General features: G+C 36.4%; 1 long non-coding RNA gene across 1 annotated transcript in view; it reads left to right on the top strand.

Annotated features, from left to right (window-relative positions):
• Positions 1 to 25,023, top strand: part of LOC138711553 (uncharacterized) — a 138,678-nt gene that overhangs the window by 70,620 nt on the left and 43,035 nt on the right. The gene's annotated exons all lie outside the window — the stretch shown is intronic.

Below are 25,023 nucleotides of genomic sequence, written 5' to 3'. Positions count from 1 at the left end.
ATTAACTATCACGTGATTTCCTCCCTTTCTACAATCCTGCCAACTCTTGCAACTCCTCCATCTTACTGTTAGTAGCAAGAGAGCACAGAGAATGAGTGACAACATATTAGCCTAGCGTTACCATATGGTAACGTAAGAAACAATGTATTATATCCACAACAATGTTACGGATTGTAAACTTGTGCTTGATGTACACGAATACTCAATCAACAATAAGTAAAATACCACAACAAACATTACAATCAAGCTCATCAAAGTAACAAATAAATTATCTTACTTCTTGTTGCTCTCCAAAATTGCTGCTGAGAAAGCAACATCTAAATCGCGCAGCTGCTCTTGCCCAACTGGTATAATAAATTTGTAATTTCATAATGTAATAAGAAAGAACCAATCATGTAGCTTGGATTTACAAAGAAAAATTCCAGTTTTATTAATTAAGGACGGGTATGAAGCAAGTTATATTGCTTTCTGCACTGCGTTAACATATGGTAACGCTAGGTTAAAATGGGTTATTACCATCGTGCACATACGGTGGAGTAACAACAATGATCCCTTTATCGGAGAGGTTTGTTATTATTCCTGGAAAACCTGACTTCATCACCACCTTCTAACAAAGTCAATAATCAGCAATCAGTTGTTATGAATGTGTCACTCGATAAGCCTCGGTAGCATTTAGATTTGAAGGCCACCATCTGATCCACATTGTGTGGCTGTTCCACTTCTAAACAATTAATTGAGTAGCTTAATATCAAAGACGGACATCTGTCTTCTCCATAGTTTTGATCTAGAGGCAATTTTTTAATTCACTGTGTTCTTTGTAATATTTAACACAATTTATTTTATAAATATGTTAGAGTTTGCATATGGTTTCACTATAACTGGAAACGGCATGAAAAATTGCATAAAAAACCACAGCTACCTAAATTTCGATTGAGGTCAGATGTCCGTCTTTGATATTAAGCTACTCAATTGTCACTCTACATTTTTCAATATTGCAGGCATTGTTTCCTGAATACTTTCTCTGCTAGGCCAAAACCCAAAATTACAGTAACCATTGTGGATGTCGACAACATTAAAGTGGCGGTAAAAATACATTATAATTATTATAATTGTACGATTAACTCCAAACATCACCCTCATAGCAGAATACGACAATCCAGTTTTCATTTTTATTGGAAAATATGAGTAGACGATTTTCTTTTCTAATCTTACTCTTGGACAGAATTTTTCGAAAGCTTTCGATGTGAAATTCACTAATAAAAATGGCAAAAATAATATGTATGGTCTACATCTTGGGGCTTTTCGACTATCTATGGTACCTATTTTTGGGTTAAATGATAGAATTGGAAATATTTCGTATTTTGATTCTCCTGGTATGATTGTGTTTCAATTGGCAGCAATTTTAACAATATATTCGAAACCACAAATGTCACTCCCATTAAGTCTGGTAGTTCTGGCTCATATTTTATTGTAGAATAATTTCGGAAACCTTGCATTTCATTAAACATATCATCTGTTCCTGAACGCTTGTCATAACATTTCTTATGTGACTTCAGTTAGGCATGTAATGGAATAGACACTTGAGTAGACACTTCACACAATTCAATTGTGAAAGAAAATAAATATCGATATGAATACATTTAAAATAAGTAGCCTATATTATTATTTATTGTTGCTAATATTATACATAATATATATGTAAAGAACTCAGTAATTATGCACTTTTTGAAATTTAAATTATAAATTCCTGTCGTTGTTAACTTAATGGTTATTTATAAACATAATACTATATACATTCTATTTCTTATATCAGGCCTAGTATATAATAATAGGCCTACTATGATTACAAGCAGTGTAGCCTTATTTACTTTCGTCTGCGTACTGCATGGATCCACAATTAGCGTTGTTTCGCTTCAGGTTTCTGTTTTGGGAATGAATAAAAACAATATCGGTTGGTATGTTCCTATAAGCATTACTACACTCAAGAACACAGTAATTTTTTTTTATTTATTTATTTTTTTTTTAATCCACCACCAACAGAAGCATGCTTCCAATTACAGGTGGCTTACACAGATGTATACACAAAATACATAATACATAATACATACATAATACATAATACATAATAAGAGAGAGAAAAAAACAACAACAAAACAAACAACACAAACAAAAGAAAGAAAATACATGATGGTAATAGATGCTAGAATATTATAATATTACAGTTAATATAGTGCCAAATGTCAATATAATGATGCAAAATTATTTTAAAAACTTGAGTAAAAACATTATAAAACACTTCTTCATAATTTAAATATCTAAGGAAATACAATGCTTTTTAATATTGTATGAAATTTTTCAATTGTTAAACTGAAATCCAATTGAGAATCACAGTTTAAAGACTGAGAGTTGTAAGTATTACACATAACAAACAATAGAGAGTTCTGGAAGAAAACAGTTCTAGGAATAGGAATAATAAAAGGTTGCCTATGACGTAATTCTGTTCTTTTTACATTGAACTGAAGCAATTTAAGAAAATCACAGTTATTCAATATACCATTAACAGTCTTATAGAGTAAAATTTGGCTATTTATTAATCGTCGAGATTTTAAAGTTTTATAATTAAATTCAAAAAGTAACTGATTATATGAAATTTGCTTGTCATAAGATGATACGTGATATTTTTTAAAATATAAATAACGTAAAAATCTTTTCTGTATCCTTTCTATTTGCATCTGATGGGACTGGAACTGAGGTGACTATATTACAGACGCATACTCTAGCTTACTTCTAACCATAGTTTTATAGAGAATATCAATAGTATTTATATTTTTTAATTCTTTTGTATTTCTGATTATAAATCCTAATTTTCTATATGCATCAATTACCACATGATTTAAGTGCATTTTAAAACATAAGTTGTGTGTAAAATAAATACCCAAATCCTTAAATGATTCTACTCTAGGTAACTTCACACCATTAATTTCATACGAATTTTGAGGAACTGTCTTATTTTTAGAATATGTCATAAAGCAACATTTATTAAGATTTAACAGAAGAAAATTATCGATACTCCGTATTTCTAATCATTTAACCTGAGATGTTAAGTATATTCATACGCTTCAAGCACAACTCTATCGCTGCTGTCCCGCAGTTAGTAACAACAGTCGCCACCAGAGGAGCGTGCACGGTGCCTATAGCCTATGTAGAGGCATTTCCTCTTAATATTCTCCGAGGGGTTAACTATAGCTCTCGACACTGACCATTTTATTGACGAAAAAAAGTGAAAGAGCCTAATTTTCAGTGGGAAGGTAGTTTGGAATGTGAAGAATTCATATAGGACAGCGGTCGTCAGCACAGAGCACCCTGGGGCTAACGTCACTTACCCGCGGAAAACACAGTGCACCATGGTGCACTCGTAGCTGCTAGCGGGTATGCTCTCTACCTTTTCTTGCTGCACGACGGTGCACACGGGATGGCTCCGCTTACCCTTTTCACATTTCAGCGAGTGCTGACGACCACTGGTATAGGACGTCAATTGATTTGTAAACATTAGAAAGTAGGTAAAAAGTGGAAATAATTGATCTGTACCGATAACCTAAAAGTGATTATTTAACACATTAAATAAAGAGGTAGAACACTTCAAAATAAAAGTGAATCGCACTTTATACTTCACTTAGTATATTCAAGGCATACAAAAGTCCTAAACAAACCCAACCTAACCTGTTACAGATTCGTATACACAAGGCATATGAAAAGCCTAATCTAACCTAATATAACCTAACCTGTCACAGATTCCTGTACCTTAGAACTTACAAATATTCAAGTTGGAAGTTGCGTGCTACAGAAAAGCCTTCTTCGTGTCCACATTGACATGTTTGCTAGCTTTGTCTAAAGTGCGGGCATGAATTATTACGCAAAACGCACTAGCTTTGCGAAATATGGAATCGCATTGTGGAATATGCTTTTATACGTTTACAGCTGTGGAAAGACAGCACAGTATGTGCGAATATTTAATTTATTACCGCGTAACAATCCCCCTGATGGTCTGTTCTTCATTTAATTATAAGAAAGGACATAATTTGGTCGGAAATGTGGACACAGGTCCCACAGTGCCCTAAATACTTCGTTGGAGTGATTTCATGGCATTTCCCGTACTAATATCTCTTGAACTTCATCTTATTATTATTGAATAAATTATTTTAGTGATAATTATACGAATCTGCAACAGTTTAGGCTAATGCTAGGCCTATGCCGTGCATATATGATCAATTGCAACTACACAAAAAAAATGCATTACAAATTCAACGATTTTCACTACCGAAATCATCGGAAGTACTTAAGCCTTAATTTCACCAATCATACCTTTTCGTTGTATCTTTAAAATTACCGAATAAAATTTTAACCAACTTAAATCGGTAATTATTACAAAACGAACACACAGAAATTATAAAATAGTGCGAGTCAGCATTGATAGTGGACGATTTGCTTGTGACATTTAGTATTCAGATTTATTTTAATTTTTTAAATTATTTTTCGTAAGTCGTGTGCTGTGTTTAACCCCCCCCCCAAAAAAAAACATCTCCTATAGCGTGAATTTGTCCATGTCCACTTTGGGCAGCGCCTGATCCACACGGCTAGGGAAAGGATGTTATTTTGCACCTAATTTACCCCTTGTAGGTATATACTTTTATTATAAACAATTATTTAAAACACTTGATATATAAAGATACAGAAAATGGAACAAACAAAAGCAAATGAAGAATATAGCGGAGTCTTGCATAAGATATTCCTTAACGTGTAAATGTAAGATGCGAAGGGGACTATGGACTTACCGTAAACAGGAAAGGCCTTCCGCCTCCCTGTCAATATGAAGTGAGGCAAATGTCAGGAACCTTAGGGCCATATTCATAGACATTCTTAGCGCGGGCTTCCGGTGAATGATCAGCGAACTAACGTTTTTCGTATTCATAAACCAGTGTTAGCGATATGATATGATATGAATCCTGTACAAGTAATCACTCGATAGCCGGGGCTAGTTTAGCACGCTCGTAGCGCGGGCTAGCGAAATGTCTATGCATAGCACCCTTAGTGTTTACTTAAGCGTGTATTGCTTGTACGATATGTTTAGTATGGCGACCCTCTTCAGGAAACAACGCTCCTATTTCTTCAGAAGACGAGGAGGAGTAGGCCTACAGCAGGCGGTATTTATTTTTCTTTTCATATGATGTAGATCACGGAGATTGATGGCTTATCCATTGCCTACATATGACTTCATAGGTAGCAATCCTTTGGTGTGGGATTAGGAGACATTGCGGCCCACTCAACGGGGCCTCGCTGACCTAGCCAGCTCTTTGGTAACTGGTCATCAAGACATTGATGTACGATTAAACCATGATGCGGTGGAACACCACCCTGCAGAAACATTGCAGGGAACTTGCAGTCGTCTTTCAGAACTGACACACTCCTCTAAGAGCGTGAGTCTTGTACTCCTCGTCGATCAGGGTACCTTCGTTAAAAAACGAACCAACGATCCTCCCACCCATATTCCACACCACACTGTTATATTGTTCACACCCTGCATCTTGGACGGTAGCATCTGTTCAGTCACTCCACAATCGCCAGTTCTGCGTGTTGACCTCACCGTTCACATAAAAGTACGCAATGTACGTTGCAATTTCTGGGTTCGCCTCGATCCTGTTGAAAGAATATCACCATTGTTCCTGATTTTTCACACATTCTGTATTCTGCAGCCTCCTCAGATCGATGTCATCTGTTCACAAATTACGCACTACGTCCTGCTTCATCCTATATTGACCTGATGATCGAATTACTGTTGATATCGTGAGTCACCATAGTGCCATCCGTCGATTCTGCTACACAACTCCCTGGTCTGACGCAGCCCGCTATGAAAGCCCCTCCGTCTCCTGAGAAGCATTCGGCTACCTCAGACAGGTGCCATCTGCGATACTACGTCTGCTGCATCTCCTGGTCGAACAGAAACTATTAAAGATATTAGATGAAGTTGAATCCAAGGTCCAACGCAGGAAGTTACCCAGCAATTCTGCTTCAATTGGTTGAGGGGAAAACGTCGGAAAAAACCAAACATGGTTTCAACTCTGGACCGGTTATTTTCACGGTCGGACATGCTAAGCGTTATAACTTATAACACAGCGGTGGGGTGTATTCTTTCGTTCGTGCATTTAAGTGTTCCTCCCTTCACTACAAACCCAGTATTTTTCAATTTTTCGGTCAGTCCCTTAGATTTTGTATGATACTACAATATTATCCTGTTATAAGGTTTATTCTAGAATAATATAACGTACAAAAACCAATTGCAGTAACAGTAGTATTCAGGGTTTCCATATGTATGGCTATAGTAGTATGCATACGACTATTTTGACTATTGTATGGGGTGAAGCAAATACTAATCAGCATTTACCGGTCTCTGATTGGGTCAAAAACCATAATAGAACTGATATTTAAACATTGTAGTGAATTTCGTCGAAGTCTGGAGGGTCTAATTAGTCAAATCCACTGTCCTCATCTCCACATTGGAGCTCCTGAAATCTCTTAAGGCGAGAGAGAGAGAGAGAGCATAACATGATGAGTCTTCCGACGGTAAAAGAAAACAGGAAAAATTGGAGGATGCTGGGTTTGCAATGAAAGGCCTGCCCTTGGGCAAAACACTATGAATGAATGTACGAGTACTACAGAACACTATGTCATACGAAATTTTATATTTCTGTGATAATAATTGTTGTAGGTGTTCACAGAAATGTGTTTTTGACATAGTGTGTGCAAAATTAGTGAGGTGAGAAGTAGCCTACGACAATTGTATGCTGAAGTACGATAATTTTCATAAGTTGGTACGACGGTTACGTTTCCTTAGGCTGACACCTTTGGTAGTATTAGAAGCTGATGATGTATTCAAGAAGATGGAATCATACTTAGATTATATTTTCACCATCACACTGAAAAGAAGACTGTTTGTGTGACTGCAACCTGTGTATATTTTTGTGTGGCTTTACTTTGTTTATAATGTTTTTTTCTCTCTCTTTTTTTGTGTAACTTTACTTTGTATATAGTGTATTTTTTCTGTTTATTTCTATTATTATAGGCCTATTTGTATTCCTGGTGTTGTGGAAGAGAAGGCCTGATGGCCTTAACTATACCAGAATAAATTAAAAAAAACACGACGATTTATTTTATCAATTTGTTTCGCTTTTATAGATTATAACAAGGCTTTTGATGATAGAGTTGACCTTGCGGTCAATGGTATAATCCATCGGGAGGCTACGTCAACATGAAACACTGCAATATGAACGTATCCATGACATGTCCGATGAAGACCTTCTGTCGTTGTAGAGAGGGATAGTTATTATGGAAAATAGAGATAAAACGTAGGATCCCGTCTGAGTTAGTGTTATACGAAGTCTTTACTAAAGCATTTAAGCGATGGTTTAAAATTCCGAATGGTAAGAGTGAGATAATAGAAATAGAACGGTGAGTTAGACAAAAATGTCTTCTTTCACACGAAATGGGTCACAGTTCTAGCATCTATCCGCAATATTAGGAACCCGAATCACGTAAGTGGATACGCTCGCTCGCTCACTCGCTCGCTCACTCACTCACTCGCTCACTCACTCACTCACTCACTCACTAACTCACACAATATCTTAACGTATATCTGGACAAACAAAGTATGATTAACGAAGACTTATTATTTTATTCATAATAAAATGAAATTTATAGTTTAAAAATCACCAAGTGGTAATTAGTCGGAATAAAAATGACTGACAAAACAATTTATCGATTGAATATAGTAGTCAGTAATTTTAATATGAAGATATTATGAAAAAAAAAATGCATTTATTTTGTAGGATCAAAACTGTTTCAGGTTAAAATTGAATTGCGTAATGAAATATTGGAACAATCAATTACTTTGAAATTCTTATTGTGTATTGTAACTAATGAAAATAATTCGGAGATTGAAAACAAAATAAACATGTTTCATTGACTTTATGAAACAAGACGATGTACTTTGGGCAGATTAGATAAGAAATAAGCATTACAGAGTGATGGTTCTACCAGCAGTGAGAGCTGGGTATTGCGGAAGGATCGAAAACGTAAAACTTCGGCTAGGAATTGAAGCCGTTAAAGTAGCTTGCGGGTTACACATTGGACAAAAAATTAAGACATAAGAAATTCATTAAAAGTGTTAAGTTTAATTCAAAAGATAAAATATGACTATATGTCCGGAACAAGCAGGTATTACAAAACTAGAGACGTACAGAATGTAACAGCTTAGTAAGTTGAGTTTACCTAAAATAATAGGTCCTTTGTAAAAGCAGATTTGATGTTTAAATCTCTGATTTGTAGGCAACTTCTCTCCTCAGGTGTGTAGTGAGACAATACACTCTACAGGAGAAAGCTGCAGATTCCTACTGTATTGGGGAGGAGATTTATTGTTGTTATTAATTCGCTCGCAGGAGAACACTAGTATCCGGTCTGTTGGTGCATTTGCAAATTGAGTTTTATGATTTAATGGTGCGGGAACGATATACAGTAGTACGGACGTTGGACATGCTGTTAGCGAATGGGGCAAGTGGACGAAATTAGAGACGAGCAGCTGCCTTTATAGTAACTAGTGGCTTGTGCAGCAAATGCTGCAAACTAAGTTCATAAGAAGTTCAAATAAAAATTGCTCAGATTTATTTTCAATGAAGAATACCAGACATTTTGAAAGTTATTTGCATCCATAATAGTGAAACATACTGCCTCTGGATGTTTTTTATGCCAAATACCTTTCCTTGAACTTACTCGTCTTCAGTTCTTGAGTTTAACTGCGAAATAGCAAGTAACAACGTCAAGACGATCAGCGAGTTTTTCATGTCGGAGTAATGCAGTAGCTATTTCAGGTCATTGCGGATTGTAAGTGAAAGTTAAGAAAATGTAAGGTTTGTCATGCTTTGAACAAAATACTTATCATCTTGGTATAGCTGCTGCATGTTTCGTGAACTACCTGAAATGTAGAGGGCAGAATCACTTTTTCCCACTACGAGATCTTGCTGAGGTGATCAAGAGACTAATCTCGTAGGCCTCTTATTTTATCAGTACGTAATACGTACCTTTTGGTCTTTTATTAGGAATTGTAATTTTTACGCTTCCTCCAGACAGTACTGATCTACCAAATACCGCTGGATTAATTTTTGTAACAATGAATGTTATCCCGTATATTTTCTGTAATATAGGCTGTTCTGAGGAATCTATTGCTGAGATGCGGAAAATGAGGCGAATGATATGTCAGAGTTGTAGAATCTTATATGCGCCCTAAATAAGATTGTCCATCGTAAATCGTTAGCAGTTTCAGTGTTTCATTCGTTGCTGGTTGCGGGAAATAAACTTACTCATCACGGTAGCAAGAAGTGAAATGGCATGCATATTTTTTCTTAAAACAAAATATGCTTGGCAGCGATCACAAATCTAATCGATTAAACCAAAGAAATATGAAATTAATTTTGATATAGTTTAAAGACGCAGCTAAAATAGGAAGCATGACTCAATTACTACCAAGGAAAATTAGAGAATCAGACATAATTATTTATATCACACTGCCATTAAATATATGAAAAAGATCCACACCATTTGATTAATAACTATAAAAGTATTTCATATTTAATCATAATATTGTTACCTTACGTAAGTTTTATAGTTTTCAGTAACATATATATAGCCGTTACTCAGTAAATTATAGAAATGAAGATCTAATATAAAATATTCTTTCTCTTCGTCTACTTACATAAAGCCCCAAAAGGTTTCACTTTCGTACCAGCATTGTGTTTTGCATTAACTATAATAATATTTCATTTTAATGGTAATGTCATCAAACATTCTTAGGTTTTGTAGTTCTTAATATCCAATACACAGCTGTACTCGGAAAACTACAGACCAGAGAATCAGACCTAATTATTTTTATACGTTATCAAAAAATTACACAAATGTGAAAGAATCTGAGCCATCTGAACTCTATGTCGGCAATCCTGTGGGTTATGGGCTTCGTGTAATAGTCTATTGTTTATTGTAATGCGTGTTTTGTTTTATTTTGAAATGCAATTAATTAGGTCTCAAAACTGACGAAAGATGGATTTTTGAAAATAGGAAAATGATATAGGAAAATTGACATTTCACTGAAAACTACTATTTTTCTGAAAAACGTTGGGTTCGAAGCTTCAAACTGAGGGGTCATTTATTAAAATCCGTTCAGCCATTTTCCCGTAATTTCCATTACCAGTTCAAATTATATATATATATAGATTATAAGTATCCGAAAAGGCGACAGCAATCCACGGCCGATTTAGAGAGTAAGAGACACTGCAATATGAACGCATCCATGACAGTCCGACAAAGACCTTCTGTTGTTGTAGAGAGGATTAGCAGCAGAATCTCACACCAGTACGAGAACTGTGGCTCGAAACTTGCATCTGAATCACATGATGGTCCGTCGAATTCTTAAACGGCATCCGTTTAAGCGACACACAGCTCAGGCTAGAACCTAGTGACTATGACCGCCATCACGAATTTTGCGAGTGGTTTGTGAAGCAGGTTGGATTCCAAATCATTACCACAATTACAATATGCCATTTTTTGGCATTACATTATTTAGTTTTCTTATCTTTTAGGTATGTGTTGACGATCAAAACTCCTAAAGACAAATTTTATGGACAGATAAGTGCACTATGGGGAGTGAGAGCAATATCAACCGTCGCAACGAACACCACTACGCAGACGCCAGTCCACATAGTAGGAAGTATTGTAGGTGCACATGCAAGACCTATTGCGAGAGCTGTTATAAACGACCAGATTATTGAGCCTATTTTATCTATGAAAACAGCAACGGCGCAGTATATTCGACCTTTCTGACCCAGCATTTGTGTGTGTTACTCGATGTTGTCTCTTAACATATGAGAAAAGGAAATTATAACAGGTGATACGCTACTGAGGGTAAATGACGGCAGTGAGCAGTATGGGAGGAAGAACAAGACGAAGACTATTGTTATCTGAAGAAGAAGAAGAAGAAGAAGAAGAAGAAGGTGCCAATTCCAAATGAGGTGGTAGAACAGGTGGACAGTTTCAAATAACTTTGGGTGTACTATAAGTAGTAACATGAGTAGCTGTCAGGAAGTCAAGAAGAGGACAGCGATGGCGAAGGAAGCTTTCAATAGCAAAGAAGTAACTTATGTTCTGAGGACCTCTGGAAAAAGAAGCTAAGGAAGAGACTAGTGAAAAGGTTTGTGTGGAATATTGCATTGTATGGTGAGGAACATGGGTATTACGACGAAGTGAAGAGAAACGACTGGAAGAATTTAAAATATGGATATGGAGAAGAGTGGAGCGTATGAAATGGACAGACAGAATAAGAAATGAAACTGTACTAGAAAGAGTGTGTGGAGATAAGTACAACATTCCCCATAAGGATATACATAAATATACTTGGACTTCTCCAGATGGATTGACACACAACCAAATAGATCACATCTTGATAGATAAACGGAGACATACTAGTATAGTAGATATTCGAACTTTCAGGGGTGCAGACTGTAATTCTGACCATTATTTGGTGATTGGAGAATTAAGAGAAAGATTATCAGTAGCCAAGCGAGTAGAGCAACAAGTTAATATTACTAAATTCAATATTTTGAAATTAAAGGACGAGGAAGCTAAGCAAAATTATCAGGTCGAAATTTCGAATAGGTTTGCCACTTTAGAAAGTTCCGACGAAGTTGAGAAAGAATTAGATGTTAATAGCGTGTGGGAGAATATCAGAGATAGTATCAAAATTGCAGTTGAGCAGAGCATAGGTTATTATGAAACTAAGAAAAAGAAACCGTGGTTAGATGAAGATTGTTGCATGGTAGTAGAAAGAAGGAAACAGGCAAAATTGAAATTCTTACAGGATCCAGTTGAGGAGAATAGAGATAATTATTTCAATGAAAGACTGGAAGCAAGTCGTGCACTTAGGAATAAAAAGAGAGGTTACTTGAAGGAAAAACTGAATGAGGTAGAAACAAATAGTAAGAATGAAAACATTCGAGATTTATATAAGGGTATAAAGGAATTTAAGAACGGATATCAGCCAAGGGTAAACGTGATCAAGGATGAGAATGGTGACTTGCTTGCAGACTCTCCATCAATCCTAAACAGATGGAAAAACTATTTTGCGCAAGTACTAAATGTACATAGGCCAAATAGAAATGATCGGGACTAAATTGAAATACAAACTGCTGAGCCATTTATACCCGAACCCACGCTTTCAGAAGTCGAAATTGCAATAGAAAATCTGAAAAAGTACAAGTCTCCAGGTATCGATCAAATTCCAGGAGAATTAATACAAGAGGGCGGAAGTGCATTATATAGCGAAATTTATAAACTTGTACTTGCTATTTGGGAAAAGGAAATTGTACCAGAACAATGGAAGGAGTCCATAATTGTGCCTATTTTTAAAAAGGGGGACAAAACCAACTGTGGTAACTTTCGAGGAATATCACTTTTGTTGACGTCGTACAAAATTTTGTCCAATATTCTTTTGAGAAGATTAACTCCGTACGTAGATGAAATTATTGGGGATCATCAGTGCGGTTTTCGGCGTAATAGATCGACTATCGATCAGATTTTTTGTATTCGACAGATAATGGAGAAAAAATGGGAATATAAGGGTACAGTACATCAGTTATTCATAGATTTCAAAAAGGCATATGACTCGGTTAAGAGGGAAGTATTAGATGATATTCTTATTGAATTTGGTATTCCCAAGAAACTAGTTCGATTAATTAAAATGTGTCTCAGTGAAACATACAGCAGAGTCCGTATAGGTCAGTTTCTATCTGATGCTTTTCCAATTCACTGCGGGCTAAAGCAGGGAGATGCACTATCACCTTTACTTTTTAACTTCGCGCTAGAATATGCCATTAGGAAAGTTCAGGATAACAGGCAGGGTTTGGAATTGAACGGGTTACATCAGCTTCTTGTCTATGCGGATGACGTGAATATATTAGGAGAAAATACACAAACGATTAGGGAAAACACGAAAATTTTACTTGAAGCAAGTAGAGCGATCGGTTTGAAGTAAATCCCGAAAAGACAAAGTATATGATTATGTCTCGTGACCAGAATATTGTACGAAATGGAAATATAAAAATTGGAGATTTATCCTTCGAAGAGATGGAAAAATTCAAATATCTTGGAGCAACAGTAACAAATATAAATGACACTCGGGAGGAAATTAAACGCAGAATAAATATGGGAAATGCGTGTTATTATTCTGTTGAGAGCTCTTATCATCCAGTCTGCTGTCCAAAAATCTGAAAGTTAGAATTTATAAAACAGTTATATTACCGGTTGTTCTGTATGGTTGTGAAACTTGGACTCTCACTCTGAGAGAGGAACATAGGTTCAGGGTGTTTGAGAATAAGGTGCTTAGGAAAATATTTGGGGCTAAGCGGGATGAAGTTGCAGGAGAATGGAGAAAGTTACACAACACAGAACTGCACGCATTGTATTATTCACCTGACATAATTAGGAACATTAAATCCAGACGTTTGAGATGGGCCGGGCATGTAGCACGTATGGGCGAATCCAGAAATGCATATAGAGTGTTAGTTGGGTGACCGATGGGAAAAAGACCTTTAGGGAGGCCGAGACGTAGATGGGAGGATAATATTAAAATGGATTTGAGGGAGGTGGGGTATGATGATAGAGACTGGATTAATCTTGCACAGGATAGGGACCGCTGGCAGGTTTTTGTGAGGGCGGCAATGAACCTTCGGGTTCCTTAAAAGCCATTTGTAAGTAAGTAAGATAACATTAAGATAAAATTGATCGTATGCAGAGACTGAAGAAGGTGGAAAGGATGGAAGATTGGAGAATGCTGGATTTGTAGCAAAATACTTGCCTTGAGCAGGAAACTATTAATGAATGAATCTTTAATCTGTTAATCTGTAAACCAGGGGTTCCCAACCGGTGTGTCGCGTAGCTCCATGGAGTGTGTCGCGAAAGTTTGGAATTCAAAAATAAATTTTATGCCATCCAGAAAGTCTCTTAACAACGCATTTTTTATTTGCAACAAAGTCTTTAGTATGGTACATTTTATTTTGAGACAGACTTTACCAATGAAACGTGAACACCTGCAATAATTAATATTTGAGGAGAAAAATTTGCCCCGGCGCCGGTGATCGAACCCGGGTCCTTGGTTCTACGTAGCAAGCGCTCTGACCACTGAGCAGTGCATATGTCTGTACAGATTACTGTGCACTTAACTGCGGAATCCCGGCCAAACAAGTCACTCAGCTGAGTGCGCTCCTAGTATAATGGCAGTTGACATTGGATACACGTCATCATATATGCCTAACTTGGAATCTGGCCACAAAGGGAAACATTGAAGGAGGAGAATTCGATCCGGTGCTGTGGATTGAATTCGGAGTAGCTCAGTGGTCAGAGCGCTTGGTACGTAGAACCAAGGACCCGAGTTCGATCCCCGACGCCGGGGCGAATTTTTCTCCTCAAATATTAATTGTCAATATTACAGATATTATTCTGTATGACAAATTAATAAATATATAATATCTGCAATAATGCTAGCAATTCGTTTATTGTTTCCACTTATTAACAAATGGGCCCTAGAGTTTAGAATCGTCAGAACATATTGTTCAGTTTCATTATGAGCGACTATTTTATGAAATGTGCTTAATTTAGATTTTATCATGGACAAATTTTTAATTCGAAATCAAGCTCTGGGTTAGAATTGGATAACAGTAATGCTGATTCGAACAATGTGCGCGAAAATTCCCTCCAGGGTTCACAAAAACGTACTGCGTTCTGTAAGCAATATGGCTTTGCGTGACGTGGAGATGAATGTAAGCAAAATACCGAGTGTATTATATGCGGAAATGTTTGTCAAATCAGTCGATGGTGCCGAATAAACCAAAAATACATTTAGAACTGCCGTTTTCAACGTCATATTTGTGTGAATCAGTATTTTCTACCATGAAAATAGTGAACTCTAAACAATGTAAGAGACTGCTGCATCTTGAAGATGATTTCGTGTCCTGTGAAGCATAAGCCACGTATAGAGAAATTCTGTGCAACCTACCAAGCGCAGACTTCACATTAATTTACTGTAAATAGGGGAGTTCTCAAAAACGATCATAAAAATTTTTTATCGGACATCCAGCATAGATCAGTTCGGATTTTTGACACATAGCCTACCACATTTGTTTTTTTTTTTCTAATGCCAATCAAGTTGTTGCTTGTTTTTGTTGTTTTTTTTTTTTTTTTTAGAATTTTAGATTGCGTGTTAACATCGACCTATCTACTACACTGGATGTCCAACAGTACATAAAAGTCATCAGTGCATTTTTTCTGTTGGAACGCGCTGGAACGGTGTTCCGACACTTTTCTTGTATTTTCTATCATGAAAGCGAAATATGTATGGATAACTATGGTTTTAATTTAATTTTTCATTTAATTCCGCTTACACCTTGAAAGTCTTAGTTGGACGAAAAGGAGGATAAAAACCACAAAATTCCCGTGCAGTGAACAGTAATTGTCTCCCCTACGCTATAAAATTCTACAGAGTTTCACCACCTTTTCCTGCAAAAGAAAATCACTGGTTGTTGTTATTAATAAAAACAAACACATGTGCCGCGATATCGTGGGCGTTCAGTAAAGTGTCTTCAGTCAAAAAAGTTTGGAAACCTATAAAGGATCCACGGAGAAATTAACCGTGATTTTGGAATCTAAGGGAAACATAATTTTGTAAATGTGAATTGGTCACATTTTGAAAATCGCAGTTTCACTCATGTTACAATGTCATATTATAATATGTTACAAATTCCCTTTTAGGGTAATTCCGGGGGAGATAGCATGCGGGTGAGACGACCAACCGCTCTTATTTTTATTCTAATCTTCTGTTTCCAATGAACATCGGTTTGCCGCCAGATGTTAATTAAACGAAGTGATTGTTGCACCTGCGAATTGTAAGGTTATTATTTCCGCGTTTTGTAGCCGTTCGTGAGTCCGTGAGCAAGCAATAATTTTTCACCTTCTGAAATAACAATAGAGAAATACTGCATTTTGTGAGGAAATTTGCTGGAAACATTATTAAAGAGGTATGGCATCTTTAAACATTCTATCTTAACTGTATTTCTTCTCTTCAGTGTTGCCAGTTTTTATTACGCGGTATGGCCATCTCTCCCGTAAAAAAGGAGAGATGGCCAGCATTTTTCCGGGATAGATGGCATACAATTGAGGAATATTATTATGTTAAAAGTATCGTTATTTCTAGATTCCGATAAAATATAAAGCAAAGCCCGGCAGCAACCGCGTCTTTGGAATGAAGATAACTTACACCGTGCTTTTGAAGTCATTAAATATGGCACTTCTGTACGTCAAGCCTTCATTACATTTCATATTCCAATAATAGCCCTGGAAAGTAGAGTTAAAACAGACAATTCTACAAAGAGGCAATGCCAATGGATGTAGGTTTGTTCGCCATATTAAATACGCAGGAACATAGATTTTCACTTACAGGGACCGATGTCTATAGTCTCGCTTACATTTTTGCTGAAGAACTTGTCAATATTCTCTGACTGGCTGACAAGCAAGCATTCTGATGGGAGCAGATGAAAAAGTTATATTTTTTCACCATGTTAATAACGTCAAAAGTAGTGCTTATACAAATTTTGGCCACTTGACCGCAATTACGAGGGTCGTAAAAAAAAGTTCGCCAGGGGTCGTTAACAGAAAGAAAACACAATTTAATTAAAAAAAATTATTGGCACAGACACGGCAATTGTTGAGCTATTTTTTCAGCACATTCCACACCGGAATGAGACATCTGCCATATCATGGGATCGGTGGAGAGGTGCAGGCGGCTGTCCAACGCTGGTTTCGATCCCAGGAAGCTGACTTCTACGACACAATGGTACAAAATTCGATCCCATGGTATGACAAATGTCTCAATTCCAGTGGGAGATACGTTGACAATTAGCGCAACAATTGCTGTATCTGTTTCAATAAATATTCCCATGTAATTGTGTTTTTTTCTGTAAACGGCCCCAGGGAAAATCACTTTCTGGATGGCCTGGTAATTACGGTCGAGTGGCCAAAATTTGTATAAGCACTTCTTTTGACATTATTAATATGGCGGAAGAAAAAAAATACTTTCTTATCTGCTCCCATCACAATGTTTGCTTGTGAGACAACACTTCCTATCCCGGAAACCAACTGGAAAAGATACTGTTACTTTGACCTTTCAGGATTTTGTTTCATTAACATGTTCATAAGGTCCCGCGTCGTTGCCTAAGACATCCTGCCTAGGACTCGCGTTACGGAATTCGCGCTGGTTCGAGTCCTCATGGGGGAAGAAATTATCTCATGAAATTTGAGCCAGTGTATGGGACCGGTGCCCACCCAGCATCGTGATGCACTTGGGTAACTACGATAGGTAGCGAAATCCGGTTAAGAAAGCCTGCTGTAACGGCTGGGGGGATCATCGGGCTAATCACACGATACCGCCATTTTGTTGGATGATCGTCCACCTCTGCTTCGACATGTGGACGTGAGGCCAGCAGCCGGCTGGTCGATCATGGTCCTTCATGGGCTGTCGTGCCTCATTATTATTACTATTATATTATTATTATTATTATTATTATTATTATTATTATTATTATTATGTGTTCATAAGCGTTTCAATTTATTTCTGTGTTGTTTTAAGGAAAATTCACTAAAGGAGGAAAAAAACAAAAAATAAAGTTGTTGAAAAATTTCAAACAATCATAATTATGCACTTAGACACTATATTTATGTGTCCAGTGCATATAACCTAATTGTTTTACAAAAAATTGTTATGAATTTACTTAAAAATAATGGTGGCTATCTATCCCTATATCCTATGGCCGTCTCACCCATATATGTTGGGTGAGATGGCCAGTGGCCTATTATATTTCAAACCTATTTTTTTTATTACATCAGTGAATTCTATGCGCCCTGAGGCACTGTAGTGGAGAAATATAACCTAGAAGGAACTTATTTGATTTGTTTCGTATTTCTTTTCCAATCGGTTACCCTGTTCTAAGTGATTTAAAAAACTATGGCCATCTAACCCGGAATTACCCTAATTAGTTATTGTTGCGTTACCAGTTTACGAGTAGCTATTCGTCCCTCAAATCATTCCTGTTCAGAGTGGCTGTTAAATGTAAATTAGTTGAGGTTTCAGTAGAACTTAGGAAATCAGCAAATCGATCCTCATTTTCCCGTTTTTATGTACGTACATTGCTGCTACAACAATGTGGATCATTGTCTCTGCTGAAGAATGTTAAAAGTAAATCAAATTTTAACCACATATCTGAGAAACTGACAGAAGGATCACAATTAAATCAGAAGTTATGTTTGAACCTTCATTATACTCCCAGTGATACTATACTTGAGTCTTGGGAGTCTGGTACTTCATTGTAAATATTAATTCCAGTAAATAGTATGAATAGAAGATAGGAATTTATCGTTGAAATTTCTCCTTGGTGCATTGTTTGCAAGAACACTTTTTCCTACTATACTACAAGTGCATTATACCAGCGCGCTTCATGCTGGATGCATAGAAGAATTGGAAAAAATATTTTTCCATTTGATTTATCAACTCTGCTGACTAAAATTAAATTTAGACGATGGAGGAAAAACTGATAAGAGCGTCTGAAGAAAATTTCACAGAGTTAGCTTGTAAGATATCTAAAAAGTCAGAGTTTAATTGCAAGGAAAAAATGAGGGAAACACAATTATAAAGTTTTCACAAGCAGGTATAGCGATGAGAGTGGTGCACGTATAGATTTGCCTTTTAACTTGGCTGTCCACGGCGTGCCTATAAGTTATGATCCAGACTTTGATGTAGTCCTCAGAGTTCCATAGGTGTAGTGAAGGTCCGACTATATTACAAACATCAAAGATCTGAGAAGACAAACGGAAAGAATCCCTCAAAATTTCTGCAATAATAAAAAAGTCTTAAAACCCTGAATAACCTGCAGTTTTGAAACTGCACTGTGTTCTATATCATTATAGGCGCCGACTATGGTCTGTCCAAAACAACTTCCGACCTGACAAATGGCGCCTTTAGCATGTTACCATGGCAACCATTCAAATCAACCAATCACGAGACGCGTAACCATGGTAACGGGACGGTGTTGCCGTGTCTATGTTTACAAATTGCATGTGAATACCACGGCCTAGTGGTGAATACAGTCGCCTGGAATGACTTTGAGTTGGCTGGTTAGCGCGTGCTTTGTGTGAATTAAAATATTATTTAGTTGTATTATTGTTTTAGTGTATCGATAATTATTGTGTTTAAATTATATTACACGTATTATCTTCGTTGTCATTGGTGGAGTGTGTGGCTAGTGTCCATTTTATAGTTTCTGCGAGAGTTTCTAAACAGGTGATTTGTGCAATGTCGGAAGGAAGGAAAGGCAGGCGTAGAACAAAGAATATTGGACAAGGTGGCTCGTTAAAGAGTCAAGCGAGAGAGAGGATGTGTGATTGTGTGGTATGTAAGAGATTATTTTGAGAGGGAGAAAGATAAAGGCGGGCCTCTTTTATGTACCTTTGGCGCAAGTCGTAATGAGAACTGCTGCTTGTGTTAAAATTAATAAGAGCGTTGTTATCGATATTTGAAAAGAAAAAAGCAGTGCAGATTTTTAATCATAAATATGTTTATAGTTTACAATTTTTTCAACGTCTTTTTAACAATATTACATTGAAGAATACCGACACTCGTAAAAGCAGAGGCTTCGTATTAAATTTAAACCTGTTTTTACAGTTTACAGTCCTTTCGACGCTTTTCTAACTGTATTGCATTGAAGAATACTACTACTACTACTACTACTACTACTACTACTACTACTACTACTACTACTACTACTACTAATTATAATAAACTAATAAAAATAATAATATACACAAGTTTTAATGCCTAGTGAATCAACAAATTGGTTAGAAATGTATGTGTTCATGTCAGCTGTTCATTACTGCACTCTATCGGCAGCGCGCTCGCTTATACGAAAGATGGGCAACATGACAACACTGCTCCCCTCTCTCTGTAAACTGTCAAGTCGGAAGTAGTTTTGGTCAAGGTATACACGGGGTAAGAGGACGCGTGACCCAAGAAACTCACCGCTGAGTGAGTCAGCTGCCTCACGCATGATAAAATTATCATCCTTTCAAGTAGTAACCCTAGGGCCTGTTACAGTCTCCAACCATCTTTTGTGCGGTCTTCCAATGAGTCTTTTTCCCTCGTGGTGTATAGTGAAGCATCTGTCTGGGTCAGCCGTGGCGAAAATGTGACTCACGAGCACATTGTGGCTCGCAATGATAGCTGTGCAGTTCTCTTGCTTTCTACTTCCCACAACCCCCCTCTCACTCACTGGAGTCAAACTCCGTTCCATTTGTTTTTGTCTCTGACTTGCGAGTGGCGTATCGTCGCAATGTCTCTCTCGAATACATGTACATCTACAAAAACGAAATTTTCAAGTAGGATGGGAGGACGCATTTTTTTTTTTTTTTTTTTTTGCCAATATGGTGAGAATATTAAATGTATGATTTGTTCACGGTTGTATAACATAAAACGGCATTATACTACATTTTACTCATGAAACAATTAAATATTAAGTGTTGTTGTTATTATTATTATCATTATTATTATTATCTCTGTACGTCGATCCTTTTTCAGCAGATGTATAAATAATGTGGTTAGGTCTTCAATTTAAACTCACAGATTTACAATGGGATGTTAAATGAAAGCTAGATGAAAGGACTTGACAAATGTTGAACTTTTCAAATCTTTGCCAAAAAATAAATATTTGAAGCTTCGTTCTTTCGCTTGCTCTGTTGAAGCCCTGTTCGCTACAACTTATGTTTGTGAAAAATTGTTTTCAACAATGAAAATAGTAAAAACCAAAATTAGATCACAACTGACAGACAAATACCTTCGTGATCAACTACGACTGGCAGTAAGTGACATTATTCCTGATTTTGAAACTTTGTTGCACAGACATTCTGAAGACAGTTAATTTTAGGTTGTGATAATGTGTAATATATTTCATTGCTCATTTCTTTCTTCGTTACACGTACTAAACATTAGTTTGTAGCCTTGTACTGTATAAAACTGTATTTATGTACTTGACGTAAGGAAAATGAAAATGCGTTAATAAGTCAGACAGTTGCTTCACTTCCCCTTCGGGTGTCCACCTCCTTCCACAGGTGCTACGCACGTTGTAGGTTACACAGTGGCTCGGCGCACGATGCCATTTTCGCCACGGCTGGTCTAGGTAGTCCGGTGCGCTACATTTTTTGCAAATACTGAAGTCAGTTTTGTCCGCATTGTTATAGATATTGTACAGTAGGTGATATTTCTAACTCGTCTGCAATACCAGTGTTCGTCTTGTGATCTAGAAGACTACAGCCAGCAGTTCTTCGTAGAAATTTTATTTCTGCAGCTGTGAATCGTTGGTCATCTTATAGTCGAATAATCCAGGCTTCACTACCATAGCAGATAACCGGTTTTTACAATTTTTTTTACAATTAAGCCTTGTTTATCTTTGTACTTTTGTGACTGAAAAGACTGGGTTCATGATTCTCAAAGATTTATTATAATGTTTGGTTTTTATTAGAAATATCACACTCTTCAAGTATCTTAGGGTGTAACAAATATCTGAAGGAGTTGGTTGATCTGCCCCAGTATGAAATCGATGTAAATCTTACTTCTCACGGGTTGTTTACTCTCAAAAGCCTTTTTTTTTCTTGTTGAAATTTCTAAATTGTAAGTTTTTGTTGTAATATATAGGTGATTAATAGAGTATTGCAATTCATCTTCGCTATTGCCAAAAAAGAACGTGATTAGCATATAACAGAGTATCTAGAGCAGGCCTGGCACTAGTAACTCATTTGACACGCTGCAGATTTCCCCTTAAGTCTCCACTCCACCTTCCCCGGCTGAGAAAAGTACACAGGAAAGTAAGCATTGCTCAATGAGATATTGTAACTAACATCTGTCCATTCTTATTATTATTATCATTAATTTCTCTAAATAGATTTACAAAACTTCTAATGGCAATTACATTAATATTCTCATTATAGAAATAGAAATATATATATTCTCCCTGTAACATAGTCCTAGTAAGCTTATATTAAATCAATTTTAATCATTTTACTAGCTATCTCAAATATTAAATTAATTATAATTCATTGAATTAAATTAGCTCATAAATTAAGTTACTACTTTACCTTATAGATTTACCTAAATTTAAATAAATGTGTAGTGAAGAATATTGCTGGAGAACCTTTGAAGTATAGTGTAAATATTTGTAATTTAAATTTATGTATTGTATTGATTAAGGCTGGTTGAGTGGAAGAGAAGGCCTTATGGCCTTAACTCTGCCAGCGAAAATAAAACATTATTATTATTATTATTATTATTATTATTATTATTATTATTATTATTATTATTGTATAAGGCTTTCACGAAATTTCGGCTTTCGCTGGTCGCCTGAAATCCTTCATGATTCACAGTGCCTGCTGCCTGTTTGTTTATAAGGCAGTGTAATTGAACAGTACATGGACGGGGGTTTCTGAGTTACTTTTCACTTCTCCGTTGTGTCCAGGGCTGACACAGAGCGTTATTTCCTTGGAGTGTGATGGATCCATGTACTGTCAAACGCCAGCGTCGAATGATTCAACTGATGTATAATAGGGGTGACAGAGACCAACTTTGTCGGATACCGCGATAATTAAAACAATTTTGTTACGTAAATATGTAAAGCTACTCCATATGAAAAGAACGCGGATTAATGACCATTTCACATTATAATCGGAGTCATGTTCACTCTGCCCGTGTTAGGCTTATGAGTGCACAGGACAGAGGAAACAAACCGTCTGTAGCTGCATAACAATCTAGAGACATTAAACGAGCCTTAATACGTATGAATTTATCTAAATTAATACTTGAATATAACATATTCATAACGTAAATAGAATAGCAAGATTATATACTTAATTTCAGAATTATTGAATTAATTTGAATATTCGTATGACGTAACTATGATTGAATAATTTCGAGGGAAAAATTGTTTCGGAGCCGGGTATCGAACCCGGGACCTTTGGTTTAACGTACCAACGCTCTACCACTGAGCTACTCGGGAACTCTAACCGACACCGATCCAATTTTTCCCTCTATATCCACAGACCTCAAAGTGGGCTGACAACCGTCAAGCAACCAACTTCGAGTGCACACTAACTCCGTGTGACTTAAATTGTGGCTTTCTGTTAACGAACAGTGACGTGTATTATGCAAATTAAGATTTCAGGTCCCAAAGGTCCCGGGTTCGATACCCGACTCCGGAACAATTTTTCCCTCGAAATTATTCAAATCAACTTTACAGGGAGTTATACCTGAAATCTTGATTTGCGTAACTATGATTGTTGCACTGCCATCGTGATCTAATACAGGCCGTAAGGCAGACCACGTGACTCGCTTAACAGCTGATCGCGAAGGGCGGTCTTTCAACCGTATGAATTAGTTGCAGTGCATGAAGAATAACATATATTTCTCTGAAATGCAGTGTAATTGCTTCAGTAAAATTTTAAACAGTGACTGTGAGACACTTGAGGCACAATTTACTTGCAATTTAAGGTATAATATTATTTTTGGTGTGAAAATTACGTTGTTGCAGGCAAAGTTCGTATGTGTGATACCTGCCTTTATTTCGATTAAATATTGCGCCCTTATGTGGTTAAGTGAAATTTTGGTCTTATAAACAGTAGGCTAAATATGTCTAATAATATATATGTGAAAGGAAACATTGACTGGCATGTAAAGTAAGTTGTGATTAGGCCTAAGTGCAGCGTTACCGATGTTACTTTTTTTTTCCGGTTTAATTATCACCATGCCCCATAACGCGTAGTCATATTACATGGTTTATTGAAACTTGTTTATCAATTTTGTGTTCATAGGTTACTCTCGTCTAATCCATTATTGTTAGTTTACCGTATTTGTCTTATTAAATTTAAATTATTGCGCCCTTTTTATTTGTGAATAACCTACATTATACGAGTAAATAATACGAAGTTTGATAATATACACAATTTGAACTAAAAACGAGATAGGCTACATAGGCCTATAGTATATTACGAAAAATTATAGCCTATAGTTTTCATTACTGTTGCAGTATCTAGAATTGTAATTAGTTGAAATAAAGCACTTATGCTTCATTACGAAATTCTTGCACATTCATTTATGCACGTTTCAACAATTTTCAGTTGCATCGCACGCATATTTTAATGTGTTGAAGTTATAGGTTATGTTTATTCTATAGTACTTGCCTTATTTCCATATTCGCAATTATGCATTATAATTAAGCATAACGCTACGTATAACTTATAAATGAAATTTGTCTACACTTCAATTGTATTTATTCGTTTCAGACGGTACTCCAGTCTGAAGTCTGATTAGTTTAATATGTTACTAGGGCTAAACTAGCGCTGAGGTAGTTCCCTTCGTATTCATACATCTTGCATATACAAATTAGTTCGGTTCGTTCAGGATTTTAATATGCCTTGCTTATAGGATCAAATACATCTCCACAAAAAATAAATTCAACTGTTTTCAGTTCAGAAATTACCGGAACTATACCTCAGCGCTACTAAGTAATATAAAGTATGTACATTTCTTAGGAGGGACTGTGGTGAATTTTCTACCTATAAGTAAGGACGGTAACCGTGTTCTGAAGTTTATCCTAAAAATATATTCTTCTTTATTAAATCTCCAAACAATTTCCGTTCTCAACTTAAGCCTAAAATGTTGACGCAGATAGGTTATGTTAATATGGTAAATTTTCTTCACATAAAAATAACACAGTTTTATTTATTATTCCTGCCACATTATGCAACACATAAATGGAACTTATGCACATATTACATTGAATAAAAATT

This window comes from Periplaneta americana, chromosome 13, assembly GCF_040183065.1.
Source record: "Periplaneta americana isolate PAMFEO1 chromosome 13, P.americana_PAMFEO1_priV1, whole genome shotgun sequence".
Classification (NCBI taxonomy): Eukaryota; Metazoa; Arthropoda; class Insecta; order Blattodea; family Blattidae; genus Periplaneta; species Periplaneta americana.
This window is presented reverse-complemented; position numbering and strand designations above follow the sequence as displayed.